The sequence below is a fragment of the Eretmochelys imbricata genome, chromosome 3 (genome assembly GCF_965152235.1).
Source record: "Eretmochelys imbricata isolate rEreImb1 chromosome 3, rEreImb1.hap1, whole genome shotgun sequence".
Classification (NCBI taxonomy): Eukaryota; Metazoa; Chordata; order Testudines; family Cheloniidae; genus Eretmochelys; species Eretmochelys imbricata.
This window is the reverse complement of record NC_135574.1, coordinates 117,104,251-117,131,375: the sequence shown is the minus strand read 5'-3', so window position 1 is coordinate 117,131,375 and position 27,125 is coordinate 117,104,251. Positions and strand designations below refer to the sequence as shown.

Here is a 27,125-nt window from a genome sequence, read left to right as displayed (position 1 = left end):
TTGCACTCCTGTCCCCCCCCCCCCCCCAGCCTTCCTTACCTTTAAAGTCTCTTGAACTCCTTTATAGCAGGCCTTCAGCTGAACCTGCTGTGCTGCCATCATTCTTTTAGGCCTACAGTACACTAGAAAACATTGCTGGCAGTGCTTAAAGTGGAGGTGCCGTGGGGGGATGGGTCACAACCCGGCAAATATATTTAATCGAGCCACGTCAGGGAAGGGGCCACTTTAAGCATTGCCTTCCCAAAGCTGAGCGCCCAGATTGTGATAGGCTCCCCCTTTTTTTCAGAGCACTTTAAGCAGCATTTGCCAGTATAACTATCCTCATGAGTGCAGGCGCAGCTTAGAGCAGCAAAAGAATGCTTTTTTTGGATGGTATAACTTCATCTATACTAGGGCTATTGTCCGTATAGAAATGTCCTTAAAAATAATCTCACCCTTAATCAACATTACTATATCAGCAGAAGTCTCTAGTATTGACCTGTCCATAGTGCAGGGGTGGCCAACCTGTGGCTTCGGAGCCGCATGTGGCTCTTCAGAGGTTAATATGTGACTCCTTGCATAGGCACCGACTCTGGGGCTGGAGCTCTGTAGATGCCAACTTTCCAACGTGCTGGGGAGTGCTCAACCCCCTGCTCTGCCATGCCATCACTCTTCCCCCCCTCCCCACCAGAGACTCCTGCGCACTGCTGAACAACTGATCACGGGAGGTGGGGGGAGGGAGTGGGAGGTACTGATTGGTGGAGCTGCCGCCAGGCAGGAGGCGCTGCAGGTTGGAGTTGGGGGAGCTGATGGGGGCTGCTGACATATTAGTGTGGCTCTTTGGCAATGTATATTGGTAAATTCTGGCTATTTCTCAGACTCAGGTTAGCCGCCCCTGCCTTAGTGGAACATTTGTATGGAATTGGTAACACCAGCAACCACAGCAGGTACCTACTGTATCTGGAATATTCAGTATCAATCAAAGGTTATGGGGGTTTATACAAAGGTGGTGTCACGCTGGGATGTAAGCACTGTGACCTCGTGGTCAGAACTGGAGTCTGGCTGAGTAGCTCGAGAAGAATCAAAGTGCAGAGCCAGAGGTGTGGTCAGGGGAAAGCCAGGAGTCGGAGCCAGGAGTTCTAAGGAAGATAGGGATTAGGGCTGGAGTGGGAGCAGGCATGGGTTGGAGCCAGGGCCAGTACAGGAAGCATGTCTGGCACCGCTGCAGGCCGTGGAATGCATGGAGTTGCCACTGTCCTACTGTTGCTACAAGGCTTAAATGGTGATCGATTGGCCCTTCTGTCTAATCAGGGAACACAATCACTTAGTGGGGGTTTATTGGGTCCAGCTGAGCTCATTGGGTTGGTAGGTGACTGCACCTGGAGCCAGATGAGTTCCTGACAGATGTCAAGGAAAACTGTCTACATGAGTACTCATATGAAGATAAACTACTGCATGCTACTAATTACACAAGCACATTACAATTATGTACATACAATAGACAGTATTTGTGTTAACTTGTGACTGGAGCTGCTGGAGTCTACTCAGTCAAAGGTGGTGGGAGGGGAAAAAGCAACGATGTACGTTTATGAAATGAGTGTAACCCTTCTGCCTGTCAGAGTTGGCAGCTACAAGGGCTGGGTTCAGTATCTAGGGGTTCCATTCCAATAACACAATGTAAAACTGGCTCAAGCCCCCACCCAGTCACCTGGGACAAATGTATACCACCCCCGCTGGGCGCCTCCAAGAGGCAATACTTCCCCTCTCGCAAGCACATAGTCTGAGTGTAGCAAAAAGCCTTTTAATAACAGAGAGAAACAATGTGGCATTATGTTGGGCAAACACCACCAACAGGATTCATAACACAATCCATGAGCAAAAACCCACCCCAAGCAAATTGGGGCATGCCCTTTCCCTTTGGGTCTTGAGTCCAGCAACCCCAAATCACCCGAAGTCCCAAAAGTCCAACAACCCAAAAGTCTCTGTCCCTGGTCAGGGCAGCCCCAGAGTTCAAAAATTTATCTGCAGAGTTTTACCTCCCAACCTGGGTGAAGATGGGGTGGTGGTGGTTAAGGGGCACCTTACATGGTCCAAAGCTGATGGCCCCACCTCTCCATGGGGCTCTGCTCTGCCAGCTGCCCCATGAGCTGCTCTAGGCATCCAACAAGCTGCTCCACCATATATCTTCAGGCTCCCCCACTACTTAACACAACACTCAGTGATTTCAGCTCTTAGTAAGTTTAGCTTTTTTGTGATGTCAGCTTGTAGTAGGGGAGACTCAGTAGTGGTGCACCATTAGCCCAAAGTGAATTCAGCTCAGCAGCCTGTAACTAGACTCCTAATGGAATCAAAATTAGCTCTGATATTCCACAGTGGAGAGAGGAGAAAGCGCAATTAGCATGAAAGGCCTTCACCTATGCCACCAAGTATTAATACCTGTCCCAAGCCTCTCTCAATTCACAGAGTTTTGGAACCCATGTCCCTTGCCTAACGAGTGGTACTTAGTTGATGGCGAGTCCCTCCATCACAACAAAAGGCCAAGTACAGTTCCACTGTCCTTGATTCCCATAATCAAGGTAATAACAATTTATTCTTCCTGCCCCAATAACAGACACACTGGGGATCCCACAGCAGCCAAAGTGACCATTTGGGCAGCTCTGGCCTCATTCTAGTTGAGGTGGGTGTGCCTATGCAAATGAGATCAGCCCCTGAAGTTCTTTTCCACAACTTGCCACACCTCACCACCAGATGTCAGGGTGGAGCTCATCCTGACTCTGCTTACATGAGTAATTTGAAAAGATGCATTGAGATTTACGATTCTGTTCACAAAATGTTAACAACACCTTGCCCTGGCTAGTGCTGCTGTTGACCCAGTATTTTGTTCTCCGCTAGGTTCACTGGCTGCTCTTTGTTTTCAAATCATTTAATCAACCCTCTGTTCACTCTGATGAGATTCTCTTTCTCCTTCCTCTCGTTCTGTTGTTGTCTTTTTAACAATTGCAATATATTGCCCACATATGAAACATTTAATCTAAGCAGCATCCAACACTTCATCACAAGTATGTATTAATGAAACCATCCAACATTCTTCTGAAGTAGGTAATTACTATTTACACCCATTTTACAAATGGAGAAACTAAGGTGCAGAGATGGTCAGTTGTTTGCCCTAAATCACATGGTGAGTCAGTGGCAGAGTTGGGACTAGAACCTAGGAGGTCTGATTCCCTATTCTAACCAAAAGAAAATGAATCCCTCAAAATCTATTGAAATTGTTTTCAAAGACAAGAACTGGCCTTAATGGGAGTTGCACAGCCAAATCCCTCCCAACTGATTTGAAATAATACTCCTGAGGGCTTGACTTGAACCCAGAACATAAGGAAAAGTAAAATTCAGGCTACAAATGTGTTTTTAAGTCCCACCAGCCTCTTTGTATTGAAGCGTTGCTACAGTTTTCAGACACTAGTTGATTTTTATGAGCTGCGAAACCACTTCACGCTCTTATGCATGCAAGTAGAAACGAACCCAAACAACGACTTTGTGCATGACTCAGAACTTCCTGGCTTTGATGAGTTAAAGTAAAATCCTTTAGAGTTATCTGAACATAGTGTATGTGGAGTGGGGAGGCGGGGTGGGGGGGGGGGAGGGAGAGGGAAGGGTGAGGTGAGGATGGTGTATGGTTTTTAAATATAAATCTTAGATATGTGCTGTGACTGTTTCTCTGTAGCAAGTGGGGGTGGCAAATCTGAATCATATTGGTTGAAAACAGTTGCATCTTCTCATTTGTGGTATGTAATATTCGGCAGAAATCACACGGAGTGCAGAATTTGGGAAGTGTGCTGAGCAATTTGCCTTCAGTGGCTTTTTTGTTTCTTCATGCATAGCCACCAGTTATTAAATTGGATAGACAATCAGGAGTGGATGGGAAGAATAGATGGACAGCTTGATTTTCCTTTCAGATGGGAGATACAGAGATTACTAGATTTTTGTGCTAAAAACGTATTTATTGAGCTTTTCTGACAAAACATTTAAATGAACAGAGTGTGTGTGTGCACGCGTGCGGGGGATGTGGGGGTTAATTTTTTTTTCCCTTGAGATATGTGTAATACATGGTAATGTTAGTAGGATTTATTTTTTGCTGAGGGAAAATAGTTTTGATTCTTCTGGGGGTTTGCATCATTCAGCAGAATCAAAACCACACATATTCAGTGCACAGAATCTATCCTCTGGCCCAGAAATGGCCTTTTATTTTGCATAACCATTTGAGTCTGGAAAACTATGCCTATAGCTAACTTCTTATATTTGAGTTATTGCCTGTTAGACATGTGGGATGTAATATTTCTACTGGGAAGTACTTTCTTCCTGGCTGTCCCATACGCAGTGATCCACCATTTGTTATGCTTCACAGGTATAATAATTCTGCTTCCATGCCAGCTTCCAGAGATCTAGGTGTAGCATACAGTTGCTGATGCCTTCATGCACCTGGAAAACCCCATGGGTTCAATCTTCCATTCTAGCTTCTGTGTTTGCAAGGAATCCCCTTCACATGTTATCTTTACTTACACAAACTGCAATGCAAATCTCTAAGGAGCTATCTATAAAAACACTTGGTCTGCTGCCTGATTGCCAGACCTTAGGGGTCCACTTTCTTTATTATGTCCCTCATACCTTTAGGAACATAGGAATTGCCAGACTGGAGCAGACCCAACGTCCATCTAGTCCAGAATGCTATCTCTGACTATGGCCAGCACAAGATGCTTCATAGGAAGACAGTGGTGCTAGAACTAGGGGTACTGGGAGTGCTCTGCACCCCTGGCTTGAAGTAGTAATAACAGCCCAAATACATAGTTTCCATCATCAGTTCCCACACTATAAACATTGTTCCAGCACCTCTGGAGGAGGGTGTCAGAACCTTCCAGAAGGGCAATATCGGATAAACTGCCTGCTAGGTCAGGTCTCACCCTGATCTCTGATAGTTTGATTTAAACCCTGAAGCATAAGGTTTAATATTTCTTCCATTTTTTGTCATAAGCCTGGATATTCTTGATATCCCTCTAGATACCCAGTCTCTTTAAAACATGTGATGTGTTTGGCCTCAATGACTTCTGTGGCAGTGAGTTCCACAGGCTACACAATGTGTGAAACAGTATTTCTTTTTTCAATTTTGATTTTGCCACCTTTTAATTTAATTGAACAGCCCGTGTTCTTGTGTTACAAGGCAGGGAAAACAGAATTTCCTAATCTACCTTCCCTAGACCAGTCGCTATTTTACCATGTCCCCTCTTATTCATCGCCTTTGTAAGGTAAAAAATCCTAATCTTTTCAATCTCTTTTCATATGAGAGTTTTTTCCAGGCTCTGGATCATTCTTATGACTCTTCTCTTGAACTCTCTCTAGTTCTGCAGTATCCTTTTAGAAACAGGGTGACCAGTACTGCTCACAGTAGTCCATAGGAGGTCACACCTTAAATTTCTGTAAGGGCATTGTAATATTACTTGTATTATTCCCCATGCCATTTCTTGGGCATCCTATTCAGACTATTAATTGCAGCTGCATATTGTGCAGAGAGGCCTTCAGTGAGCGGTCTAATATGACACCCAGGTTCCTCTTTTGAATTGATACTTTTGTGGTTCAGTTGGTACAGATTACTCTGCTGAATACCCTTCAAATATTTAAAATGGTAATGCAGAGCCAAATATGCACACACTTACCCTTGTCTTTCCTATGTACCCTCAAATTATACAGTGGAAAGAAGACATAAATAGACTTTTCTCTCTGGCAAGTACTAGTACCTTAGATAGCTAGGGACTGGAGAAACTGAAAAGCTTCTGATTTTAATGTCCACCTGTTTCTAGTTTTATTTCTCCCTGGAGTCAGGTAGGGGACTCAAACTGACTAGTCATGGAGGGAGTGGAACCTTTGTCAATATAGAATAAAAATATAGCAAATAGACTAATAAATACAGTACAGACCCATTTACGTGCGGATGTCGGGAGTCAACCCGTCACGACTGCGTGTTAAAAGGGCCATGCTGAAAAAAGTGTCTCTGATTCACTTAGAAAAAAAGCTATTATTTTCTGCTCTTTCTGGCTTGCATTTTTTTTCTTTCTTATGAAGTCTGTCATTCGCTGCAGATGAAACGCGTTCGCGGCTGATACATCGGCTGATCGGCTTTCTCCAGAAATTGATACCTGCACTATGCCATGATGCTTTTTAAAACGACTTATAAACCCCTTGCTGGCTTGGAATGATTCATCCCCCCATTAAATTTCCAAATTTTGTTGCTTGGGCTTGAAGGCTTGCCCACTTAGCAGCATTCCTTTCAGCCTTTCCTGAGCAAACCCCGCGGGCATGGTTTTGTCTGGTGTGGGCTTTGCTGAGTAGCGCACGCGTTTTCGCTTAAGCCCCATGGCAGAATCGATATTTTGTACAAAGCCGTTCAGTTTAGAGCTGTTTTTTAGCCAGCCTCGGAGAGTAGATTCGGCAGTCCCTATATCTTTTGAAACTTTGGCCTGGGTTTCTCCGCTATTTACTTGATCTATTGCAGCTAGCTTTTCTAATGTAGTGTGTGTGTGTGTGTATGTGTGTATATATATAACTATATATACACACATACATAACTATATAACTACTATATGTTACCTCTCTCTCTAGCGTGACTATGACTAAGCGTGCATGATACGTCTTTACCAATATCGGTAAAGATGTACAACACGTTTCCGCTCCGCACTTCCTGTCGATTTCTATGTCAGTGAGTTAGAGAGCAAATCTGTAGCGCTACATAGCAAGTTCCTGTACCCCATGTTAACGAGCCTCGCGTGTTAAATAGGTAGCAATAGGAGGCATGGCGCTACTGCGCGGTAAGCAGATTCGCACATAAACGGGTCTGTACTGTACAACTGCTTCTGATTAAAAAATATTAGTACCTAATAATGCTTAACTAGCACATTCCCATTCAGAAAATTCCAGTGGTGCTTTATAAACAGTACAAACTTCCAAACACAGATGACTTCATCCATCATGGAGATGTGGCACAAGAACAACTAAATATTTAATAATAAAACATATTTTTACTCTGTTTAAAAAAAGTAACCTTGGTGCTGAATTTACATACAGGCGTGTAGACTTTAAGGCCAGAATGGACAATCATGCTCACTTAGTCTGACCTGCGCATCGCAGGCCACAGAACCTCCCCAGTCACTCTTATAATAGACCCATAATCTCTGTCTGAGTTATTGACATCCACAGATCTTAATTTAAAGTCTTCAAGTTATACCGTTTGCTCTAGGTCAAACCAGCAAGTGAAGATGCCCACACTGCAGAGGAAGGTGAAAAAACCCGAATGTCTCTGCTAATCTGACCTGGGGGAAAATTCCTTCCTGACCCCAAATGTGGTGATCAGTTAGACCCTGAGCATGTGGGCAAGATCCACCAGCCAGACACCTGGGAAAGAATTCTCTGTAGTAACTCAGAGCCCTCCATGTCCACTTTCCCAACTCTGGCTGTTGGAGATATTTGCTAAGAGCAGAAGTCCTCTATTTAAAGAAAATCTGACATGGGCAGCAGCAGTGTAAACTTTTGCCTTATTAACCTGTCTCAACCTTGGCATAAGCCTAGTCTTAACATAGGTCTAGCATAGGCCTAGTCTGCACTTGGAAGTTATACCATATATCCACGTTGGTTAGGAGTGTGACTTTCTACCGATAAAGTTGTTATACCAGTACAAACCCTAGTACAGATGAATTGTAATGGTGTAAAGGTACCTTACACTGCTGTAGGTATTCCCCTTCCCATACAGGATTAATTATCCTAGCACCTTTATGCCAATCTAACAGTGTCCCCATGGAGGTGAGTAGCTGTACTGTTTTAACAATGCCAATATATTTAAAGTGGTACAATCTCCCCAGTATGGTTGAGGCTTTAGAATGACTGCCACTAGAGTGTGAAATGAGTCATTCATTTTCTGTGGTCATTAAATCCTGGGCCTCTGCTCCATTGCCAATAAGCGCAATAATCTGTAATACGGCCTTTCTGGCCAGATCAAAGCAAACCCAGATTTAATTTGTCTTTTGAATGGTCTACAAATGACATCAATAGTGTCAATGACACCAGTAGTCAAAACAATAAATGTGCTGTGCCGTAAAACAAACCCAAGAAGAAGCTATCCACAGTAATATGGAACCACTAGCACTGAAAGCCCCAAATCTAAACTAAGACGATTGTAAAGTTTCATTTAATTTTTGCCCCGTTGTTTCATTCTACACTTTTGGATTACAGGACTAGATGTGCAGGAATACCATGAGAGAACTTGTTCATGAAATAGCCACCCCAATTTTGCAGGCCCAACTAGCATGATCCTGGTTGGCATGGTGTTCAGCAGTTGCTATGTCAACCGATTTACCACCTTTAGTTTGCATAGTCATGACTTTTCAGAGACGCACCAGTTTCCTCTTGGGCAACTTCAGCATTGCAACTAATTTGAGTAAGAATTTCCTCTCCATTTTGAGATGTATAGGAGTTGGCAGGGCAAGTGTGTGGCTGGTCACAGGAATTCTTAGCTGGTGGGTATGTAACTTTTAATCCTTTCCTCCTAAATTGGATGCTTTCTTGTCTTTGCTGAATGGCTATTATGGTATTGAATTTTCACTTCCTTTCAAATGATCAGTAATTATACTTATAAAAGAAACTGTTCACATTGGCATGTAACTGCTCTGTTCTATAAAGGTCTGCTTAAAAGAGATGTGCTACTTCCTTTTTTCCTTTGGTTAAACAAAGGAAATGGATTATTCTGAAATATTTTTTTTAAATGAATGTATTTCTACTTTGTAAAAGATCCCACTGATTATCTCTCAGCTGCATCAGAAGTGAGTGTGAGAGCCTCGTTTTGGTTACTTCACTGAAATATGACTGATGTATGTGAAGATGAGTATTTGATAGTGAAGTAAACAGAAACTGCTAAACCAATTTCAGTTTCTCAGAGAAAAATGTGCCAGTCTCATAACGGTATATGGATTTATGGTGCTATATAAACAATGGGATTTAATCTGCTGTAGCAATAGCCCTAAGTAATTTTTTTTTTAAAAGAAGGAATGAATATGTGAATCTTTCATCTTTTTTGCTCATAAAAATGTGTGTGGCGGTGGGAAAGGGGGGCGGTGGTGGTATCCAAATTGACAGGCATGTATTATGTCAGCTTTCTCACTCAGCTAAGGCTTTAACTGTCACTCTCGTATTGTTCAAATCCTGGGCTTCTCTGTGAATAGGTTATTCCAGATTACAAAACACTGGATCCAAACATAATACCAATTCCCCTAAACTGAACTCAGACCTATTTAAGGTTCAGATAAGTAACCGCTCCAAGCATCTCTGACTCCCAAGAGGTGCCCTTTGGGAAGTATGATAGTCTCTCTTTGCTTGGTTGAATTTAAATCCTAATATACCCCTTGCTAATATATTATTTTATTTCAGCTAAGAAATCTGAATACAGTGTCTTCAGTTATTGAGTATTTGTTATTTTCAGTGTTGCATCTGTGTTGGTCCCAGGATATTAGTGAGATGAGGTGAGTGAGGTAATATCTGTTGTTGACCTTTCCCAGACCTGAAGAACAGCTCTGTGTAGCTTGAAAACTTGTCTCTTTGATAGAATCATAGAACTGAAAGGGACCTTGAGAGGTCATCTAGTCCAGTCCCCTGCACTCAAGGCAGGACTAAGTATTATCTAGACCAACCCTGACAGGTGTTTGTCCAACCTGCTCTTAAAAATTCCAATGATGGAGTTTCCACAACCTCCCTAGGCAATTTATTCCAGTGTTTAACCACCCTGACAGTTAGGAAGTTTTTCCTAATGTTCAACCTAAACCGCCCTTGCTCCAATTTAAGCCCATTGATTCTTGTCCTATCCTCAGAGGTTAAGAAGAACAATTTTTCTCCCTCCTCCTTGTAACAATCTTTTCTGTACTTGAAAACTGTTATCATGTCCCCTCTCAGTCTTCTCTTCTCCAGACTAAACAAACCCCATTTTTTCAATCTTCCCTCATAGATCATGTTTCTAGACCTTTAATCATTTTTGTTGCTCTTCTCTGGACTTCCTCCAATTTGTCCACCTCTTTCCTAAAATGTGGCACCCGGAACTGGACACAATACTCCAGCTGAGGCCTAATCAGCATGGAGTAGAGTGGAAGAATTACTTCTCGTGTCTTGCTTACAACACTCCTGCTAATACTGATGAGAATGATGTTTGCTTTTTTTGCAACAGCATTACACTGTTGACTCATATTTAGCTTGTGATCGAGTATGACCCCCAGATCCCTTTCCGCAGTACTCCTTCCTAGGAAGTCGGTTCCCATTTTGTATTTGTGCAACTGATTGTTTCTTCCTAAGTGGAGTACTTTGCATTTGTCCTTATTGAATTTCATCTTACTTACTTCAGACCATTTCTCCAGTTTGTCCAGATGATTTTGAATTTTAATCCTATCCTCCAAAGCACTTGCAACCCCTTCCAGCTTGATATCGTCAACAAACTTTATAAGTGTATTCTCTATGTAATTATCTAAATCATTGATGAAGATATTCAGACTCAGAACCTATCCCTGCGGGACCCCACTCGTTATGCCTTTCCAACATGGCTGTGAACCACTGATAACTGCTCTCTAGGAATGATTTTCCAACCAGTTATGCATCCACCTTATAGCAGCTCCATCTATGTTGTATTTCCCTAGTTTGTTTATGAAGCTGATTCAATGAAAGATATGATCTCACCCACCTTGTCTCTCTCAGGATTTGGTAGTCTTTCAGTTCTGCCAGTGTTTTACAATTCAGCATTTAGAGCAAGCTTCTTTTAGGTATCTCTTACTATAGTGAGAAATGTTTTGGTAACTTCCATTGGGTGCTATCACTTCTGTTCTTTTCCTAGTCTTTCAAGTTCTGTAGCTTCCTAGAGATATTTAGTGCACTCTGGGAGTAGTAAATATTCCTGCTATGCCATTATTACATAGGCGTTCTAGCCACATTCCTGCATGTACCTTGATCAGGTAGAAGTCCTACAGTTCAAGAAAATCTATTTCCATATTTCTGAATTCAGTGATGTGTGGACATTCCTCTTTTAACTGTGTTTTCATTGTGACTTTGTTCGCTCTCTCTCTTTTCCTTTTGGAAATGGGAAATCTCTTACTCCTAATAGAAGGAGTGGGGTGTGCACATTCTGTTTGCAGCTTCTGTGGTCTTTATGAATATGGCACTGACTTTTTCATTGGAGAGAGAGAGAGCGGTGAAATTGCACATGTTAGTGGAGTAACTGTTAGTTCTTCATGCACAAGCTGCTCACCAATTGCCCTGATAATTGTGGCACACTTCTGATTTTTATGGAGCTCTCTTGCATCCAGCAAGCAGGGCCTACAGGGCATGAAGGTAGTTTCTTTCACCAACAGGAGTTTACCTTACTCACCTGGTTTCTCTAATATTCTGAGACCAACATGGCTACAACTACACTGCAAAGGACTTTAAGGTGGTGTTAAATGTCTTTCAGGATGGGCGCAGTGTTTTGATGTTACAGTTCAGCATGGTGTGCTTGCTTGTGTGTTACACTGCTGAGTTTTATACTGTTCCCCATCCTGTTCAAGGTACTCTGAGGCAGCTAGGGGAGACAGTGAGACAATACAGGCTTCTGGTAAAGTCTCTGTTTTTATGGTTTCAGTGCCCAGCTAAAATAATAGGGCCATGGATGGGAATGAATTGGCTGGGCTTCAATCAGGATGAAAGAGGTAGTAACAGTGACTGGAGGGAACTATCCAGGGAGGGAGATATGGTTTGCTCCCTTGATTAAAGGATGGGGAATATGCTGGAGGGAACTATCCAGGGAGGGAGATATGGTTTGCTCCCTTGATTAAAGGATGGGGAATATGCAGACTTTTGTGAGCAGGTTTGCAGAATGGAGATCCTGTTGGATCTTCAACTGCTACTGGATTCCAGCATACAGGAGAAGCCATGAACACTGTACCTTTGAGATTTGGCTGGGTGGGTGCACCCCTTTTTTTCTGACATGCGAATTGCTGCAGTTGTCCAGGCCTTTGTCACTGTCAGGTTTAATTATTTTATTATGCTGTGCACAGGACTGGGCTTGAAGGCCACTCAGACTTCTGATAGTGCATGTAATATGATTAGTGGAACTGGAGAAAGAGGCCTGGCTGCTGCACCACTTATTGCTAGTGAAACCAGGCTGAATGTGGTTCCATGATGACTTAGCAATGCTGCTTGCATGTGCAATGGGTGATGAGATAATATTACGTATAACTCTCATCATTATCATCTCTTTTTTTCCAATGCCAAGGTTGAGGTAGGATCGAGGTTATGAGCAGATTCCATCTTACTCATTTTGTTGGTTTTTTGGTTTATGTAACTAAGTACCTGGGTTGCACCATGAGGAGGTTGGAGTTGCACTTTGGATTTGTGGCCTGGTCAGATCCAGTTTCCATGTAAGGTACCTGCCAGTGTTTGACTTGCTAGCAGGAAATCCACTCACTTTTTTTACTGTCCACATTTTCTGCACTGCAGCTTACCTCTTCGAGGGAGCACAGGTCAGAGTTCTGTCTTTTCACAATTTTTTCAGAGGAGTGTTAAACAGAGTTAAACCTCAGAGCTATGAAATGTAAAACTCTAAATGTAGGTGTTAATAATAGCTGTCTCACAGCCTCAAAGAGAGAATACCATGCGAGTTCTTACTGACAAACAAGTAATACAAACACAAACATTTGCAAACAGTATCAGGAATACTTTTGAAGTGAGCTGTAGCTCACGAAAGCTTATGCTCAAATAAATTTGTTAGTCTCTAAGGTGCCACAAGTCCTCCTGTTCTTTTTGTGAATATAGACTTAACACGGCTGCTACTCTGAAATCTGCAGGAATACTTTTGAATAACTTCTTAAAAACATCTGTCAGGCAATAAACCTGTTGGTGTTCCATAAACAGACTTCCCCACTTTGTTGCTGTTACACCTATTTCGGAATAAGGTTTCAATAGATCAGTTACGGTTTGGGGCTTGTCTACACAGGTAAGTTGCAGGAAAGTTAATGAGAAATAGTTAAGATGTGAATTTAAAGTGCAAAGCTATTCTGCACTAACTCCTCATGTAAGCACTCTTATGCTGCACTAAAGCTACATCTACACTACAGACCGTGTGCCGTCATAGACCCCTTGTGTCGGTGCCGCCTATGCTGACGGTTTCTCTGTCATTGTCGGAACACCACCTCCCTGAATGACAATAGTTACATCCATGGAAGCGCTTTTCTGTCAACACAGCTGCATCTACACTAGGATTTTTGTCAGCATAGCTATGCTGGTTGGCATCTGTTTGGTTTTTTTTCAACCCTTGACTGCTATAGCTATGCTGATATAACTTTTAAGTGTAGTCCAAGCATAAGACTACACTTTACTCCTGAGTGAGAGCATCCACAGGGTCATGTGAGGAGCCAGGGGGTGTTAAATGTGCTTTAACTCATGCACAGTGATTTCACGCCTTTACTTGATTCACTTTATTTTTTCTGAGTGTCACCATATAGACATGCCCCAAGAGTGCCTTTGTGCTGTTTAGATTAGTCCACTTCGGAAGTGGATTAAGCTAAAGCTCACAAAGGCACTCTTAGGCTTGGTCCACAGTTACAAGTTATATCACTATAGCTATGTCAGTTGGGGCTGTGAAAGAAAAACACCCCCCTCACCCGCCCAGCCAATGTAACTATGCCAGCAACCTCCCCCAGCGGAGACGCTGCTATGCCAATAGAGTGCATCTGTTTACATAGCTAATGTTGTTTGGGGAGGTGTTCCTGCACTGTCAGAAAAACTCCTTGTGTTGGTATGGGTTGTGATTACAGTAGGGGGCTGTGCTGGCATAGGCTCCGTAGTATAGGCGTAGCCTCTGGTTGCTGCTGGATTAAGTTACAGCAAATTAAGATCATTTTACTCCGGAGTGAGAGCTGGTGGTAGCATGCTTTAACTCACGCACATTCACATCACACCTACAGCTGAGTCACCTTAACTTCCCTGCCTGTCCCTGTGTAGGTAAGCCCTTAGTGTAGAATAAGAGTATCCACGTAGGGAGCTAGTGAGATAATGTGAATAGCTATTCAGCAAGAGCAATTCCACATGAGCTGTTTTGGGACTTTTCCCTGTGTAAACAAGACCTTATGTAGTACACTCCTCTACACACATTCTGCTCTAACTAGAGCTGGGTGAATAATTGATTCTTTTGGTTTGGCCAGCACTTACTTCAACAGATATGATTTAGATTTGTGAGATTTGCATACGCAAGGGCAAATTTGTCCCTCAGTTGTGGTGTTTGTTATGTATCTTTTAATTTTCCCAAATATTGCTTCACTATTTAAAAGCAGGTTTGAGCATGCGGTATAGAAGCCCTATCTCAGGAAGACTGGCTTTTTGCCCTTATTGAATTGGAACCTGGTTTTCTGCAAGTGCACTCACAGCTTTCTGAGATCTTTTAACTGTCTTCAGTCAGACCCGGGTGTCAGAAAGGCATCATCACTGGTCACAAGGCACTAATTCAGTTATGGTAGGGTACTAGTGCCAGCCAAAGACTGGTCTTAGATGAGCTACATCCAAAACATTAAATAATAGTAATAATAATACCTAGCTCCTATATAGTGCTTTTCATAAGTAGGTCACAAAGCACTTCGCAACTTGTAATGTATTTATCTTCACAACATCCCTGTGAGAGCTGTTAACCCCATTTTGCAGATAGTTTTTCTGTGCCTCAGTTTCCTACATAGCAAGTCTACATAGCAACTAGACACCCGTGGCTGGTACGGGCCAGCTGATTCAGGCTTGCAGGGCTTGGGCTGCAGGGTTGTTTCACTGCAGTGTAGACTTCTTGGCTTGGGCTGGCACCTTCCCAGCTTGCAGGGTCCTAGAGCCCGGGCTCCAGTCTGAAGCTGGAAATTTACACTGCAATGAAACAGCCCCACAGCCCAAACCCCGTGAGCCCAAGTGTGCTGGCACGAGCCAGCCCCGGGTTTTTTCATTGCAGTGTAGACGTAGCCTGTGTGACTTGCCCAGGTAACTTGCCATTACAGTACTTCTGTAAGACATTACTATTTGTTTATTATCTTATGCATGATAGCACTTTTGAAACGTATGCGCTAGATTAGAATATCTGGTCAGAAGGTGAGAAGAGTCATGTAGCAGCCAACAAAAACAGGATGCATAGCAGCATGTACTTGGACAGGCCATTAATACTAGGTGGGAGGGACAAAAGTGCCATTCCATATGTTAGGCAAGAGTTCAGGCCAAAAGCACTGTCCTGCCAGGTGGATTGGTTTAAGTCAAGGCAACTTAAATCACTGGTATTTAAACTACTGATATTAATCTTTTAAAAAATACTCTAGCTGATTTAAATTACTGCAGCTGAAATCAACGTACATGACTGCTGGATGTACTGAGTGTGGGTTAGCTACCTTCCAGGCACTTACTGCTTTTTGATAACATATATGTGCCATGTTCAAGAAGTGATGTGTCTAAATGAATCTCTTCAGTCTTTGTTCCTAATTCTATTTACCATGTGTCATTCTTCTTAGCGTATGCACAACATGCCTCAGGTGACACATGACCAGGACTGATCACCAAATTTGGTCTGCTGTTTGGATCATTAGCTTCCCCGGCTTGGTTCGGGTACTGATAGGGAGTGCGATGTGAACGCTGATCCATATCCCCCCCCCCATGTGCCACTGAAATACAGTATATGCAAGCTATATCGTTAGACTTAAATTACACAAAAACCCTAAACAGTTTGTTACAATGTTTTTATTTTGTACTTTTTGTATTCAACAGAGTAGTCCATGCATTTATCACTCTAAAATTTTGAAAGTATGCTTTCTTTTCCCATCAGAACTGTAAAAATAATAATTGCATCAAAATTATTGGTGAAGTATTTGAGGTGCTGTACAACAGTGTAAATTCAAATAAAATATCTTCTTAAAATACAAACACCCTATACAAACAAATTGGGTCCGATTTAGAGAAAAAGGGGGTGTGGGAGAGAGGGAAGGTGGTAGAGGGTCACCTGTGGTCATTCAAAAATACATTTTTCCCCATTTTAAAAAAGGAGCCCTCAAGCTGTGTTTTATGTGGCGAGAGATGTAATAGGATAGATTTTAGAGGGCAATGAGTTCCACACTCTAAAGCCCATGAGAGCAAAAAGTGTAATTCAGATCTGGTCACAAAATAGTAAGTATTTTTGATTAAAATTTTTGAAAAATTTCCAGGCTTTTCACAGAAATTTTCAATTTTTTTTATGGGAAAAAATGATGAAAATTTTTCCACCACTATTTTAATTTTGTTAAAAAAAATCATTTAGAAAAAGGGCCATTTTTTGTAAGAGGCAAGTTTTGGTCACTATTTTGGACCAAAGTTGTTGCAATCAGATACCAATTTGAGGTGCAATGATGGCAATTCTTAATCTATGGGTTGAGTGTGTTCATCAGCTATTCAACAGTAAAAAGTTCAAAAAGCAATTGTCTGAGCTGGGGCTACCCCCCTACGAGTGGTAATTAACAATCTTCCATTGGGGATCCATTTCTGTGCATTTTAGGCTTAAACAGGAAACTATAGCTACAATAGATCCAGTCTGTTCAGTCTGGCCGATTACAACAGTAAAATATCTACAACTACCCTTGCCATTATCAGTGAGCTTTGCTAATGTTTTATTCTTGCTCCTAGGCCTCTCTGGTGGGTTTTTTTTTTTTTTAAAATAACTGGTACATATGCGATCCCTTTTCCGGACTGTCCATAGGTATAGGAATTTTTCCAAACATAGGCTCTTTGTGTGATCTATAAACACAGCAGGTTTTCCTCTCTTCTGTCTCCTCTCCATCATCACTACCCTAACCAAAAAAGGCACGGGGCATGTCTAAGATCTGTGAAGGGTACAAGTGCACAAACATCTGGTAATTTTGGGCCTGAATCTGCTGCCTTATACCCACTGATATTACTCAAATAAAGCCATGGATTTAAAAGAATTTATTCTGGATTTACTCTTGTATATTTAAAATCTGAATCTGGCTACTTGCTGCCTTACATAAATTCTTGGACTTTAACTCAGAGACGGAGGAACGGCTTGGTTAGCTCAAGTTTAGCAGAGCAGCAGTAAGATTCCTTTGGAGATATTTTCATCCCTACAGAGAGGTGCCTCTTCCGAGTGACTGTCTTGCTTCTGAGTTTCTTTGTGGTCATCATGACACCTTGACACACTTAAAACTGCTTTCACCAAACCAGGACACTCCACCAGAGAAATAGATCATCTCATGAAATGGGCCACCCAAATATCCTAAAAGAACCTACTTCAGTACAGGGGGGGAAAAAACCAAAACCGCTGACTGCACACCCCTAGTTGTCACCTACCACCCCACACTGGACTCCTTATAGAACGTCATTTAACCAATTACAACCCATACTTGATGGGGACCACATCCTGAAAGAACTCTTTCCCAAACCCCACTCTTCTGGCCTTCAAACAACCCCTGAACCTCACCAAACTCATCAAAGGCAAGCTTCCCACAGATTAAGACACACCAACTCAAAGCGGCATCAGCCCTGTCAGAACAACAGATGCAAAACCTGCAGACATTTTCACTGCTACAATGATCAATAACCCCTCCCCCAACATCCCTTTCAAGATCCATGGATCCTACACATTCCCATCACAATGTATGGTATACTTCATCCAGTGCACTAAGCGCTCCAGTAACAACCATGTAGGTGAAATGAAACAATCCCTACGCTCCCAAATGAACTCTCACAGAAAAATAAGACAAATATACCATATCACCTGTGGGATGAATACTTTTCACAGAATAATCACTCCACAACTGACCTCTCAGTCCTTGTCCTCAATGGAAACCTGCACTACACCTTGAAAAGATGACCTTGGGAGCTTAAATTCATAATTTTGCTAGACACTAAAAATCATGGACTTGGTAAAGACACTAAATTTATGGCTCATTACAACAATCCGTAACTCATTAACTCTCTGTGCTATCGCTGCAGAGGTGCTAACTACCCACTTCAACTTGAATGGTCTCTTGCAACATGTGTGTTAACTCCTTGTGCTTAATGTCTCCCACCTTGTACCTTTCCCAGAACCTGAAGAAGAGCTCTCTGTAGCTCAAAAGCTTGTCTCTTTCACCAGCAGAAGTTGATCCAATAAAATATATTATCTCACCTCTTGTCTCTCTAATGATCCAAAGGAAGCAGTTTCCATGCAGACAATTCCTACGTCCAAACTGAAATTGTCACACTTTTCTAGAAGCTTTGAAGATGGTAAAGAGGACAGTTAACCTCTGCCACTTCTCCCTGGTTGTGGTGTGTAGCATTTGAGTGCTAGGTGAAGATAAAAGATTTGTATTGTGAAACAGCTGCTTAACTAGAATACTATCTGTGGTTCAGTTACAGGAGAAACACTTAACATTCTCTAGATGCAGCTCCTAGTGCTTGGAGCTTCACTCCTCGCACATCATGTTTCTCTCCTTCTTGCCTCCTTTACTTGGGGGTCTGAATTCCCAACGATTTAATAATATAAACACACTAGTACTAATTATCCTTTCATTGAACACCATTTTCTCTCTTTCCTTCTGCGCAAACGGTGTCAGACTATGACTGATTGCTACATTTTCTGGGTATGTATAGAGGAAATTCTTGAACTACGCCATGCAGCTTATTACCACTTCCATCTTTTGCCTGTCTGTGTGTCAACATTTGTGGATTCTATTGCCAACTTCCAGCTTCTAAAATTAGTCAGGCCCCAATAAAATCATGATTGTAAAAAGCAATCAACTTTGTGTGGTTTTTTATTTGCTTCCAGAATCTTTGGAGTTCACATTTTTTAAGCTTTTCTCTCCAACTGTGAAGACTTTTCTAAATGGAAGCTGAGATTCTTACATACTTATATGACCCCAAGAGCTGACGCTTTCAAAAAATCCATGCCCATCGCGACACTCGTGATAAAATTGTGAGTTAGCAACACTGAATGTAGGGGGAGAAATCCCCTTTTTTTCTACATTATATTAGCTTCAGCAATACTAAAGCTATGGTCAAATTTTCTTCAAAAGCGACTAGTGGCTGTGGGTGCACCATTTGAGACACCTTGGAAAGACCTGATTTTCATTGGGCAAGTGCTCAGCTTTTCCTGAAAATGTCTCAGCCATTAGTCGCTTCCGAAAATCTGTGCCAGAATCTTCAAACACTGTATAAATACTAAAAGTGCAGAACTCACACTTGTGGGAAAACTTCCAGTGCACCCCTCCCTAGATGACACTGTGAGGGTGCTCAGGGTCAGTTTTTTCTTTTCTCTTCTTGACAATTATCATGTGTCATTCCCAGAGTCCTTTTACCCAGACCAGTTCAGTCTAATATCCTCGCCCATCACATGGCGATAGAGGCTAATCATATTGCCGGTTTTCCTTGGGCAGGAGTCAGTGAGACAAGGAAGCCCTAAAAGACCGAGGAAGGAGAAAGGTTCCCATTCTGTGGGGACTGAATGCAATTAATACTGATTGTTCTTGTATGTTCATACTCCTCTGCTTACCCGCCTCTCTCTGAACCCTCCTCCTACAGGTGCAATTCTGCATCCTTAATGTTCATGTAGCAGTTTGGAGCTAAAGAGTGCTTCATAAGTGCTTAGTACAATTACAAACCTCTTCCTTTCTAGTCAAACTTTCATTTCTAAAATGATGGTGAAAAAAGTGAAGGTCAATCAAATAGGGGAATAAAAGGAAACGAAACGTGTTGCTAAAATCAGTAATACAGTTAGTGGGGAGACTGTCCAGTAAGTAGCAAAAATATTTTTCAGTGCAAACAGTGTCTACAGTACAGTTGCTCTTTGAGTTTAATATCTTAAAATAGAATTTTTCCCTTCAGTGGAGCAATACCTGCTCTGATTCATAAATATCTGAAACAGCATGATTTGGTGAATCTGGCTCTGCACCGTATTGATGTTTAGGCTTGGATATTAAGTTCTGGAGCCATTGCCAATTCAACTGTTACAACAAAAACTCCGATGCTGGCACTCTGGTTCCCCTAGCACCCTGTTGTTCTGGAAGTGCCCTTCACCATTCTATACACAGGACATGCACAAAATGGTCCTTATCTGAATGGATTTCATTCTAGAATGGTGGTATTTTCCATCACCACTACATCCTGTCATGACAGTCTAGCATCCTTTTAGCCCTCTAAGAAATTCACTGTCATGAATATAGGATGGAGGCTTTTGAAGGGTTTCTTCAGGTATGTTGGCAACAAGAAGAAAGCCAAGGAAAGTGTGGGCCCCTTAATGAATGAGGGAGGCAACCTAGTGACGGAGGATGTGGAAAAAGCTAATGCACTCAATGCTTTTTTTGCCTCTGTCTTCACTAACAAGGTCAGCTCCCAGACTGCTGCGCTGGGCATCACAACATGGGGAATAGATGGCCAGCCCTCTGTGGAGAAAGAGGTGGTTAGGGACTATTTAGAAAAGCTGGACGTGCACAAGTCCATGGGGCCAGACGAGTTGCATCCGAGAGTGCTAAAGGAATTGGCGGCTGTGATTGCAGAGCCATTGGCCATTATCTTTGAAAACTCGTGGCAAACGGGGGAAGTCCTGGATGACTGGAAAAAGGCTAATGTAGTGCCAATCTTTAAAAAAGGGAAGAAGGAGGATCCTGGGAACTACAGGCCAGTCAGCCTCACCTCAGTCCCCGGAAAAATCATGGAGCAGGTCCTCAAAGAATCAATCCTGAAGCACTTACATGAGAGGAAAGTGATCAGGAACAGTCAGCATGGATTCACCAAGGGAAGGTCATGCCTGACTAATCTAATCACCTTCTATGATGAGATTACTGGTTGTGTGGATGAAGGGAAAGCAGTGGATGTATTGTTTCTTGACTTTGACACGGTCTCCCACAGTATTCTTGTCAGCAAGTTAAAGTATGGGCTGGATGAATGCACTATAAGGTGGGTAGAAAGTTGGCTAGATTGTTGGGCTCAACGGGTAGTGATCAATGGCTCCATGTCTAGTTGGCAGCCGGTGTCAAGTGGAGTGCCCCAGGGGTCGGTCCTGGGGCCGGTTTTGTTCAATATCTTCATAAATCATCTGGAGGATGGTGTGGATTGCACTCTCAGCAAATTTGCGGATGATACTAAACTGGGAGGAGTGGTAGATACGCTGGAGGGCAGGGATAGGATACAGAGGGACCTAGGCAAATTGGAGGATTGGGCCAAAAGAAATCTGATGAGGTTCAACAAGGATAAGGGCAGGGTCCTGCACTTGGGACGGAAGAACCCAATGCACCGCTACAGACTAGGGACCGAATGGCTAGGCAGCAGTTCTGCAGAAAAGGACCTAGGGGTGACAGTGGATGAGAAGCTGGATATGAGTCAGCAGTGTGCCCTTGTTGCCAAGAAGGCCAATGGCATTTTGGGATGTATAAGTAGGGGCATAGCGAGCAGATCGAGGGACGTGATCGTCCCCCTCTATTCGACATTGGTGAGGCCTCATCTGGAGTACTGTGTCCAGTTTTGGGCCCCACACTACAAGAAGGATGTGGATAAATTGGAGAGAGTCCAGCGAAGGGCAACAAAAATGATTAGGGGACTGGAACACATGACTTATGAGGAGAGGCTGAGGGAACTGGGATTGTTTAGTCTGCAGAAGAGAAGAATGAGGGGGGATTTGATAGCTGCTTTCAACTACCTGAGAGGTGGTTCCAGAGAAGATGGTTCTAGACTATTCTCAGTGGTAGAAGAGGACAGGACAAGGAGTAATGGTCTCAAGTTGCAGTGGGGGAGGTTTAGGTTGGATAGTAGGAAAAACTTTTTCACTAGGAGGGTGGTGAAACACTGGAATATGTTACTTAGGGAGGTGGTAGAATCTCCTTCCTTGGAAGTTTTTAAGGTCAGGCTTGACAAAGCCCTGGCTGGGATGATTCAATTGGGGATTGGTCCTGCTTTGAGCAGGGGGTTGGACTAGATGACCTCCTGAGGTCCCTTCCAACCCTGATATTCTATGATTCTATGATGGAAGAGGACAGCTGTGGCCAAGCTGTTTCTCCACAGCTTTCCCCTTTCTGACCAGCATCATGGATTTTGTTTTGCTTTGTTTTATATCTGTTCACTTTCTATGACATTTCTCTTTGATTCTCAGTGCCAGATCTTTATACATACAATGAATTTACAAAGGTGGCCAGATCAGGGAGAATATCCAGTCACAAACCAGAAAGAGCAAAAATTGTAGAGACATTCTGTTTTCTTTTACTCTTAAATGTATGCATCAAAGGGAAAGGCTGAGTATTAGTGACTGAGCAATCCTACAACAGCTTTACCATCAAGGGCTCGTTCACCTGCACATCTACCAGTGTGAGATCTGCCACCATGTGCCAGCAATGCCCCTCTGCCATGTGCATTGGCCAAACCGGACAGTCTCTATGCAAAAGAATAAATGGACACAAATCTGACATCAGGAATCATAACATTCAAAAACCAGTAAAACTTCAGTCTCTCTGGTCACTCAATAACAGACCTAAAAGTGGCAATTTCTTGAACAAAAACCTTCAAAAACAGACTCCAACATGAAGCTGCAGAACTGGAATTAATTTGCAAACTGGACACCATCAGATTAGGCTTGAATAGAGACTGGGAGTGGTTGGGTCATTACAAAACCTAAACTTAATTTCTCTAATACTAATTTCTCCCTACTGTTGCTCACACCTTGTCAACTGTCTGTAAGGGGCCACTCTGTTACCACTTCAAAAGTTTTTTTCCTCCCTTGGTATCCTGCTGTTAATTGATTTATCTTGTTAGACTGACCTCACACTTGGTAAAGCAACCCCCATCCTTTCATGTATTTATACCTGCTCCTGTATTTTCACTCCATGCACCTGATGAAGTGGGTTCTAACCCATGAAAGCTTATGCCCAAATAAATTTGTTAGTCTCTAAGGAGCCACAAAGACTCCTAATTATTTTTGCTCATAAAGACTAACACAGCTACCACTCTGAAACATGCTACTATTATCTTGTTCCACTGACAGTCGTGACATGTTTAGTATCACTTCTTAAAAGGACTGGTTGCTCTTGCCTCAATTGCCTGCCAGTCAGTTATATTAGATTCAGGTATTAGATTGTTCTATGTTCAGTTTGGAACATGAAGTATTCTAATGAAATCAGAGGGCATTTTAGGCATGGGTTGGTGGGTTGATTAGTTTCTGAAGTATTAATGAGTTCACTGTCTTAAATTAAATTATTTCTGGCCACTAGATGGCTCTGTGCATATATACAGGTTTCAGAGTAGCAGCCGTGTTAGTCTGTATTCGCCAAAAGAAAAGGAGTACTTGTGGCACCTTAGAGACTAACCAATAAATTGGTTAAACAATAAATACCAATAACTGTATATATACAGTTATAGGGTAAATTCCTTATTAAGACCTTGATGCGGATGACATAGCAATGAACTAGAGCTGGGAGGAGAATCGGTAAAATCCATTTCAGAGGATTTTAAAATGCATTTTCCTTCCAATTTGGAACAAACCCCCCCAATTGAAATTCTACATGAAACAGAAATTAAAAATACGTTTACATTAAAAAAAATCATAACATGTTGATAATTTCAAAATGAAATTCTGCCTGGTGGCTGAAGAGGAGCTGGGAGCCGAGGAGCGTGGGAACCAGGGTCTCCAGGATCTCCGCTCCTTGTCAGCCTGGTAGGTACACTGCCCCAGAGCAAGGGACCCTAGCACACCAGGCGGCTGTGAGCCTGGGAGCTGGGATTTCCAGGCTTTTAGCTCCTCTTCAGGTGGGCTACTGAGGAGCTGGGCAGGTGAGCTGACAACAAATCTGGTAGGTTTATTCTGGAAACCTGCCTGACAGGTGGGGTTACATTTGAACTATATCAAAACCAACCTGTCTTTACAAGAGATTTTGATTTTTGACAAATCCACAAATTCTAACCAAATTCTGACTGGAAAAAATGCTTTGTCAGCATTTTTCTGACCAGCTCTACAATGAACCTTACCCCCTACATTTTCTAAATGTTTGTCAGTGGTTTATTCCCAGGATTCCTTCACTTGACTAATGTGAGTTGTGCAGCTAAAACCTCAGGGAATGTTTTGGAAACAAATATTTTATTTTAGTGGGTGCCCTTAAAAAATTCTACTAGTTCTAGCTCTACCTCCTATTTCCCATGTTCCAGAAATATTCCCTATACCTTCTATTTCAACAACTGGGAGAAATTTTTAAGCGCAATCCAATGTTCCCTCTAATTTTTGACAGGCTGTGTGCGCAAAAATTTTCTTCTGTGCAAATTTTTGTGCACACGGTGTTTCGCCTTGTGCGCGGGGTTTAGGATCTGCATGCACGTGCACACATGCACAGCTTAGAGGGAACAGTGACGCACTCGCTATATTTAGACTCAGATGAATGTGGCTTCTAAGAATAAATTTGGAGCTCTCTATTGTGGAGATTCACTCTGAGACCTCTTTCTACTCAGCTAACCAAGAACTCAGTTATTATGAATGAGAGCAACAGGAGTTGGAGTATGAGAGATTTTTCTTTACCTTGTGTTGGAGCGACTGCTCTGGGTATGCTTGTCCATTTCTGGTGAATGGAGGCAGAGTTTTGCTTTTTCTCTTTTTGGAAGGTGATATTTGAAATCTCCCCTGCTGACATGCTTGCTGAATGGACAGTGCTCTCTGCAGTTGGCTTCCACAGGGGGGAGTAGATGTTTCTTGTCTGTTCCATGTGTGTGTTATTTGCCGGGGATTTGTTTCTGGGGGGAAAAAGTTTACTTTTACTTTTCCACAGAGGGAAGGAAAAACATTACAGCTTAGGACCTCTGCATTGCCTTTGTTGTCAGTCTTTCCTGGGCCTCAGTATCTCAGGAAGGATTCCAGGCAAGGCCTTTTTGCTGCCTCACTGCTCCTTTCTTTCATCTTCTGGACTACCAAGGGAATTTTGTGTTTTGGAATGGAGAGCAGCTTGTGGGAACGCTTCCCCCGAGCACCTACACCCACCAGCAATGGGCGTTCAGGAGCTGTTCTCACCCATTTCATCAGCCTCTGGCTTAGCTTTGCTGTATGACTGTTTGAGGACACTACAAGGGGTTCAGTAAGAGGGCTTTAGCACCTTCAGAATCACAGTCCTGTCTCTCAGCAGGTCTCTGCTTTTCTGGCAACCCATTTGGGATTATCTTGGGGCTAGTAGCGGAGTAAATTTCAGAGCCAGGCTGCCAGTCAGCTCACCCACCTGAACTTGCCGCATGTTACAAGCCTGCAAGTGTGAGGACTGCTCACATGGTTGATATGCTGGGGATTGAACCAGGGATCTCCAGACCTAACAGCATGAGCTGTTAGAGCTGGAGCCAAAGTGCTATAGTTAGGGGCTGTAACAGCTCAGACCCTCTGTAGATCAGCACAAAAGGTATCCTATACCACATACTCACCAGTTGGTTACACTGGCTAGTGCAGATAAAGGGTAGAAATATACCCCCAGTACAGTCAGCCACCATAACAATTTGGTTTTGTCCTGAGTGCTTCAGGAGTGGTTTTAGCACCAGCATCCTTATTCCCTTTAATCTACTTTTTTGTCCTCCCCTTCTCTTCTGGGAGCCAGCTACTCTTGGAACTGCTTCCTTCAGACTTCCTCAGAAATGCTTGCACATTCAGTCTGTCTGCACATCTCCCTGCTGGATTGACAGCTCAGTAACTGCCTGCGATCCAGTCAGGATTATATCTACGGTTCCATTTACGGTAGGATCAGTGAACCTTGCCCCAGTTTTTCTTGGGCCTCTCTCAAGAGGAGTCAGAAATCTTCTTTTTGGGGGACATCCATGTGAGGGGATTGAATCCCCTTCAACCTATTTGGAAATATATGAAATCCTCTAACCAAGCTGTGTAGAATGTTAAATGCATTTCTTGCTTCCAGGACTGGCCTTGATTTTATACCTATCATCACCTTGTAAAGGGCCATTTATCCAGAGGGGGCCCTGTCAACCCCTGAATATATAATTCTAGTCCAGGGTGCAGGAACTCTTTAGAAAAACATTAATTGTTGATGATGCTTCAGTGTAGAGTTCTTGTCCTTTAAAAATCAAATGGGGAATCTGTAGTTTTGCAGCTGCTTTAATGCATTTACATTTTGAAATGTTATTTAATTGCAGCCAACATAGGGCAGATTGCAGCTGCATCAACATGGGGTACAGTACATGGGGAATTCAAAAAGTGTTCACCGTTTGGGTCTGAAGCTGGCCTCGTGAAACAACTGATCAGTCTAGTTTCTGACCTTCCTGGATACAGGTAGGTCAGAGAAAATCTACAAATGATCCTCCATCTCCTTGAGATACAAGTGAGATAGTAATTTGGGAATAGGGAAGTCCACACTAACTGAGAACATCTCCAGTTGCCAAAAGGACAACACAAAAGGTGTTGCTTCCTGGGTCCAGATGAGTCATCTGTTTTCAGTCCAGATGAGTCAACGTGGGGTTAAAGCTCATGTGGCTTTACCCCATGTGGCTGAAAGGACCTTCCCCAGAGAATGAGAGATGACTCAAGGACTGTTATGTAAGACTATGACCTTGATGCAAATCAACTGCAGACACGCCTCAAGCATCATTATAGTTTGTTGTGATGAAATTGTTAATGGTGATTAAGTGAAATCTATGGTGAAGTCTTTTTTTTTAAATAAAGCTGTGGCTAGTTTAATGTCATCTGTCAATTCATTATCTACTGGAGCACGGTCTTTCCAGCAACAAAAAAACAGTGGGGCTAAAGTTAGTGAGAAACGTAAGAAAAGCAAACAAAAATGAGAGAACCCCAAATCATTTGCCTACTTTCAGGTTGTTTCAGAGCCCTGATTCTAGCTTGAGTGAAAAATGGAATTCTTTCGGCCAGTCTGTTTTATACTGTACACTTTTCTGAGCAGGAATGGAGCCATGCTCATTTTGGATGCTACCACAATACAAATAGGGTCATGTTACATATCTAAAATGTTTGTTCACAAGCTGCAAGGCATATTCCCTCTTTCTGGATGTCATCTGAGGGATGTGCCAAAAGCCAGACTTGTGCCAAAAGCACTGGAAATCAGCACATGCACTGTATTTTACAACCTGTGAGATACAAACTCAGA

The 27,125-nt window shown here is 42.7% G+C and overlaps 1 protein-coding gene across 3 annotated transcripts in view; it reads left to right on the top strand.

The window, feature by feature from the left end:
* The first annotated feature begins 8,421 nt into the window (after positions 1 to 8,421).
* Positions 8,422 to 27,125, top strand: part of IPCEF1 (interaction protein for cytohesin exchange factors 1) — an 87,155-nt gene continuing 68,451 nt past the window's right edge. For all 3 annotated transcript variants that reach the window (XR_013345661.1, XM_077813225.1, XM_077813224.1), the window contains exon 1: positions 8,422 to 8,541. The gene's annotated coding sequence lies outside the window, so the exon portion shown is untranslated. The remainder of the gene's footprint in view (positions 8,542 to 27,125) is intronic.